Source organism: Danio aesculapii, chromosome 20 (assembly GCF_903798145.1).
Source record: "Danio aesculapii chromosome 20, fDanAes4.1, whole genome shotgun sequence".
NCBI lineage: Eukaryota > Metazoa > Chordata > Actinopteri > Cypriniformes > Danionidae > Danio > Danio aesculapii.
This window is the reverse complement of record NC_079454.1, coordinates 28250792-28258348: the sequence shown is the minus strand read 5'-3', so window position 1 is coordinate 28258348 and position 7557 is coordinate 28250792.

The following is a 7557-nucleotide window of genomic DNA, read 5'->3' as shown; positions in this document are numbered from 1 at the left end:
AAAGAGAAGGATGGTGAGAAAGAAAAAAAGACAATAAAATTATAAATAATAAAAAATAAGGTTAAGTTAAGTTAGAGTGAACATGAAAAATAACCCAAATTAATGCAGAATATGAAATAAAGCACATGTTTTGGAAGTTGTAATTGCTTTCTTGTTATGAGAATTATTGTATACTTAAATAGTGTTCAAGTACAGATCCAATTCTTGTTTAAAAATACAAAATTTGGTTTATTTTTAGTGTATTTACACTTATGTATAAAAAAAACACTTTCCAACAAATAATATTAGGTTTAAACAAAAACGTAATGTAAAACCTCAAAATAATATGTCTATAGCTTAAAGAAAAATCACCATAAACCTTTTGGACAATTCACATCAGACTAGAAAGATTTAACAAAGGGACATTCCCAAAATAAGTGAATGACTCTTGTTTTCTTCCTTAGTTAAAGGTTTTGTTAGAACAGAAATGTTACTGTAAGTCACCATAAAGAATCAATTCCTAAGCAAATCAGGACAAAGAATCATATTGAGCTTTTCACAAACTATAATGGCTTCGCAAAGCCTTCAGAGAAACTATTTAGTAAATGTTTACATAACAGGAATTTATAATTTTCTGACAAGATTTTGAAAGACTTTTTGAGAAATTGTTAATAATTATACATTCTACTTAAGTTCTAACTACGGAAACACTAAGAACACATTCCTAACATTGGGGAAACATTCTGAGAACAAAAACAGCTGGAATTATTTGATTATTTTCTGCATTTGATTGCAGTAAAGAGCTATGGATACCTTGTCAGATTATATATATATATATTTAGTGAAATATATAGATATATATATATTTAGTTATATATATATATTAGTGAATCACAAACCGATAAACCTATAAAGCGCAATTTTGTTCAACATGTTTGCCTGGTTGATGGCTCTACTTTATGTCCAGATAATGAGAAAACTAATTTGTGGACTAACTAGGCTTAGGACTTCCATATTTACTTGTTTTGCTTCACTGTATCTATTCCTAAAATAGATATATTTTAAATCATATTCAGTTACAAACTAATTAATGGTTGATATAACTTATACACTATCATTTTAAAATTTTCATGTTACAATAGTTACAATGACATAACAGCCATTCAAATATGTCTGTTTTGACTCTGAAGTTTTGTATAGCAATTTAATTTTATTAATATGGGCTTCTTCAGATAATGACATGTAATTTGATCTGCTTAAACACATTTCTTATCTGGGCCCACGTTGGTTTTCTTACAGTTGAAATCAGAATTCTTACAATTATTTGAATTCTTTTTTTCTTTTTTAAATATTTCCCAAATTATGTTTAACAGAGTAAGGAAATTTTAATAGTATGTCTGATAATATTTTTTTTTTTTCTGGAAAAAGTCTTATTTGTTTTATTTCAGCTAGAATAAATGCAGTATTTATTTTTTTTTAAATTCCATTTTAGGGTCAAAATTATTAGCCCCTTTAAGCTATATAATTTTTCGATAGTCTACAGAACAAAACATCATTATACAGTAACTTGCCTAATTACCCTAACCTGCCTAGTTAACCTAATTCACTAAGTTAAGCCTTTAAATGTCATTTTAAGCTGTATAGAATTCTGTCATCATGGTAAAGATTAAATAAATCAGTTATTAGAAATGACTCCAACTGATCTATTCTGGAGGCTTAATCTTCTGGACATTATTAGTCTGGAATACACCACAGGCTTTGTTCAAAATCAAAATGTTCAATAAAAAAAAAGAGTTAAAAAAAAGTTGAAGAAATCTTCTCTCCGTTAAACAGAAACTGGGGAAAAAATAAACAGGGGGGCTAATAATTCAGGTGGTTTAATAATTCTGACTAAAGGTAGTTATTTTGACAACTTTCTCTATAACCACAGGGTGGCAATGCAACTCCACAATGAAATATAAAAGGCACAAATAAAAGTCATTTGGTGATTCTTTTATACGGAGTAGAAATAAATTTCACACTGAGCAAAAATAAATAAATAATAATAATAATAAAAATATAATAAATATTAATAATAAATATAAGATAAACAGCAGATTCATAAGAGCTAAACACTCATTGTATAATATGATTATAATTTTTAATATTAGTATTTGTGATGTGTTAGATACGTTTAGAGTTACAGTGCACAGTATGTATTTGTATGTTAGATGGAATCTATGAGTTTATTCTAGAGAACAGTTTGTAACCAACACAAAGCACATACCTGTAGATGATTTCATCTTTGATTTGGAAGAGATTTCCCTCTTTCCTCTGCTCTGAGTCCAGGAACCTGCCATCACTCCATACCAAAATGTCCACTTTCATTAAAATTATGGAGATGGGCCAAACCACAACACTCATTCTTGCATTTTGTTTTTGTCCATCAGTTTTCTGTTGTGACATTTATGTGGATGAATGGCCCGAGAAAGGTCAATGGCGAACATTGATTACACACCTCGCTGTCAGAGGGCCCGGGGGGAGAGGGGTAAGTGGCCATTTGTTTTGAGCAAACTCTTGTTCAGAAATCTTCAAAAAGTGCTGGCAGAAGTGGCAGAAGCATCGTAGGGCTTTCCATCACACTCTGGCACCGGCTGACACTACAAAGCTGTTTAAGGGCTGACTGCTCCCCAGACAGCCCAAACTGCAGAGTGTGACTTAGCGGTTTTATTAAATGCAGTGCTATGCTATTAAAATGAAAGCAAAACCTTTAAACATTTTAAAACACTTTTACAGGACTGATCTCGACAAAACTTTCAGTACCTTCCAGAACATGTCGACTGTGCAACAGCAACTGGGGTGTGATGCTTTGCAAAAGAAAATAGCTCCAAACTAAGTTGTATGTTTTCATGACAATGATATACTGAAATTTATCTAAACGTGTCCAGGCTAGGATTTGGGGATGTCACTTTGTAAAGAAATACTATGTACTATTCTGTAGCCATTGTTGTTTCGGTTGTCAAATTATCACCCAAAACACTGCTGTTGTGTAAACAAACAACCAAAATGAGTGCAAATAGCTTTTAATTAGTATTTGAAATGAAATTGATTTAGTGATTTAAAAACTTTTAAACTGAATTTAATCTAACATAGGCTCTATGTTCGATTTACGTTCTGAAAACGTTTATGTTAGAACATACATTCTGAAAACGTAGCCCTATATACATTTCTGGAGATCGCGAATTACTGTATGTAGCCAAAAGTATGTATGGCTACATTTCATCTTTACAATGAATGCTACGAGGCAGTGTGACGCTGTTCCTTTATATGCTATCCGCTTACCTCTGTATGGGCGGCTTTCCTGCTGTTTCCTGTTTTTCCAGTTAGCTCGCCATGTATGCTGGCGGACTTGAGACGCAGAGAGGAATTTACCACGATGACGGGGTTCGAGTCCAGCAAAGAATGGTTCCAGAAAGCAGATAAGACAAAAACAGAAGCTAAAAAATAAAATAAACGAGTAAATAACAGGGTGAAAATGTGATAAAATCTGAAAACGTGGTAAAAATCAGGTGAGGGCTTTTCTTTTTCTGGATTGCTTTTTAAAACTGTTGGGGAAGTGGATGGACAGGTCAATCAGTTCTTTTGAAAATACTATTGGTTGGGTTTTGGGAAGAGGGTGGATCAGTCTATTGGTCAGTCAGTCAGTCAGTCGACAGTCAGTCAACAGCGGCTTCTGGTGTATTTACATGAGAACAGCAAGCATGATTGGCACTCGCTAAATAAATTTGAGATCTGAAAAAGCATACACCACGGCCTCTGGTGGATTTGTGAAAACAAAAACTGCAAAAACACATACCTACCGGGACGTATTTAGTGCTCTCAAGAAATATATATAGCAGTATGTTTTCAGAATGAGCCTGGGTTGATTTAATAACACAAGGTGGAGCTATAACAAAAAAAGAAGCTTTGACATTACCTGTGCAAAAAAAAAAACGCACACAAGGTCTAGATATGGCATTTTGCTTTTATTTTAAGCTGAAAGCCTTGAGCATTGTGTTTTTAAAAGAGTTGTGCCATGTGCAAAAGACTGCAATGGTCAAATATATTGCATATATTTACATAGAAAAGTGAGCATAGAAGTGTGGTTAAAGCACTTAAACATTTCAATCTTTGGAAAGAATTTAAAAGATTGGAGGTTTACTTTTAGCAACACACAACAGAATTTACAGCTGTGAGAAAACATCAGTTAAGAAAGCAGCCCCACATGCCTAAGTGGTTCAATTGGAAAATTATCAAGCTATGGGAATATTTGATGACTTTATTCAACAGATTCTTCTCTCAGTGTCAGTATTGAATGCGCTTTTGCTTTATTTCAAAAAGGCAAAGCAAGACATTCAGGGTATACACTCACCGGCCACTTTATTAGGTACACCTGTCCAACTGATTGTTAACGCAAATTTCTAATCAGCCTTTCACATGGCAGCAACTCACATGGCATGTAGACATGGTCAAGACAATCTGCTGCAGTTCAAACTGAGCATCAGAATGAGGAAGGAAAGGTGATTTAAGTTACTTTGAATGTGGCATGGTTGCTGGTGCCAGACGGGCTGGTCTGAGTACTGCTGATCTACTGGGGTTTTCATGCACAACCATCTCCAGGGTTTACAGAGAATGGTCTGAAAAAGAGAAAATATCTAGTGAGGAGCAGTTGGCACAAATGCCTTGTTGATGCCACAAGTCAGAGGAGAATGGCCAAACTGGTTCGAGCTGATAGAAAGGCAACAGTAACTCAAATAAACACAGTATGCCGAAGAGCACAACCCACAAACACACAACACATCAAACTTTGAGGCGGATGGACTACAGCAGTAGAAGACTTCAGACACACCGGGTGCTACTCCTGTCAGCTAAGAACAGAAAACTGAAGCTACAATTCGCACAGGCTCACAAAAAATGGACAATAGAAGATTGGAAAATGTTGCCTGGTCTTATGAGTCTCGATTTCTGCTGCGACATTCGGATGGTAGGGTCAACAACATGAAAGCATGTATCCATCCAGTCTTGTATCAACAGTTCAGGCTTGTGGTGGTGGTGGTGTAAAGGTGTGGGGGATATTTTCTTGGCACACTTTGGGCCCATTAGTACAAACTGAGCACCGCATTAACGCCACAACCTACCTGAGTATTGTTTCTGACCATGTCCATCCTTTATGGTCACGCTGTACCCATTTTCCATTTCCAGCAGAATATCGCGCCAAGTCAAAAAACACCAGATCTCCATCAAGCAGAGCACCTTTGGGATGTGGTGGAATGGGAGATTTGCATTGGAACAACGTAAGGGTGAACAATTGTTCTAGGACTAAGCAATGACATTGAAATTAAGGAACCTGTAGAGTGCTCTCTAATTTTGATCTCTACTGTATTTCTATCCAAATTAATTGTTATAGTTATCGTTCTTAACTGTGCGCAAGTCTTATATAATATAGGTACATTTCAGATCTCGGCAGATTAAATCTGAACTGCAGCTAATAACTGATGGTAGCAACATCAGGCTTTTCCACCATTAAGGAAAGTCTAAAAACATCTCCAACAAAGCACAGCCTGCACAACAGAGAGGTACATTTTTCGCAGATGTTGTTGTTGCTGATTCTGAAGCTTGGACCAATGAGATGCGAATGGGCGCAGGCACATTAGCGGTGGTGCATTGGTTTTGTTTATAGGGGACAGCAGAAGGATTATCCCCTTCAGTCCATTTCATTTGATCCATATGGCCCAAAAGGCCTTCGCTTCAGCTGTGCCACAGCTTGAGAGCCACGCTTGAGTTTGTTATTGTCCCAACGCAGGCTGAATGCAGTGCTGCAAATCCCAACAATATAATATGCACAGTCAGAGCTCTGGCTTTCCCTCACTACAATGACACAGACAGAACTGCAAAGCTTCTTTACTCCTTTTTTAACCTTCATACACAAAGACTATGCATGCACAATATGCTAAGTTTAATTTGATCATTTCCAAACGAGGTCTCGGTGGAATCATCGATTACAGGGCTGTCATGGTGAAGTCATATATCAATAGATTTGTATCATCATCTAAAAGTGGACCTCTCTCCCATTCTCCCTCCCTCTCCTCCTATGAGCAGGAGCTGAGCAGAGCGATTTACAGGCTGTCGGGTTGGCTTTGTTCCCGTGTAAGTCAAGTCTCGGTGGAGAAGAGACGCATCAGTGCTCCAAATGGCCCCAGCCGTCTCATTGCATTATCTTCAAATGGCACGTCTGATGGAGAAGTTACAGAACAGCTCTCCTAGCTTCTCTCATTTAGAGATGCCACCCTTATTAACATGTACTGCACCTACATAGTGCTTTATATCTCTATGTGCGACCAGAATTTAACACGTTTCCCAGAGTGCGACTACCTGTATTTGAATGTTTAGTAAAACAACCTTCCTATAGCGAAGCTTCATAGGATGCGGGGTGTTTTCTCATCGATAGAACAACATCAAAACTGCATTAATACTGGGTCAGCTGTTATAGAGGGCGATTATGAAGAAGTTTTGAAAGCTCTGTACTCAAGCAGAAGAGGTGAATGAAGCAGAACCAACTCCTTATTTTGCCTGCGGCCAATGTGTAGCTGCCTGGAGGAAAAAAGAGCTCTATATTCCTGAACTTGTTGATGAATGAAAACACACACTTACATAATTATATAAATATATTTATGAAACTAACTTAACAGTGAGGTTTATTGTGTATGTGTGCTATATGTGTGTGTGTGTGTGTGTGTGTGTGTGTGTGTGTGTGTGTGTGTGTGTGTGTGTGTGTGTGTGTGCCAACAGCAATATCAGTAAATTTTGACCTTGTAGGAACACTTTTTTTTTGTCCACATGATAGGAAATGGGCTCAAAAATCCCACAGAATTTGGCATTTTGAAATTGAAAAATGTATTGATTAATGAAATGATTGTTTCCTGTGAGGGATAGAGGGATAGCATATACAGTTTGTACAGTATCACAACCATTATGTCTATATAAGTTCCAATAAAGAGTTTATTTTTTTAAGTTTTAAACTATAGGGTTCTAATTTAACAATCAAGGCACAAAGTCTAAAGCACATGTCCGAATCCACCTTTGCTATTTTAGGGACAGAAAAATACGCTCTGTGCCCCAGTGCATGGTCTAACAGGGTTGTGCTTATTCTCTTAATGAGTTATGGGTGTGTTTTGAGCATAACATGCATTAAACCAATCAGAGTCTCATCTCCCATTCCCTTTAAGAGTCAATTGTGTCACTCCATGGTACATTTGCTATTTACATGGCGGACATTGTAGGTGGAAAAACTGAACACTTCACTGGCGAGAATATCGTTAAACACCCAATCTGAGCAAGGATAAAGAACAAGCCTCTTTACTTTCTATTTACTTTTACTTTTTACTCCTTTACTTTCGTGAAGTAAGGAAACAGTGTTGTACGCACTCCACTGAAGACATCCATTAGCCTACAGATTTAATTTTGTTTGTTAAGCGCAAAGATTTGTTTCAAAACTATTTCTAAATTCAGTTTTAATTTCCAGCAAACAAATAAATGAACAATAATAACGAAATTATAACA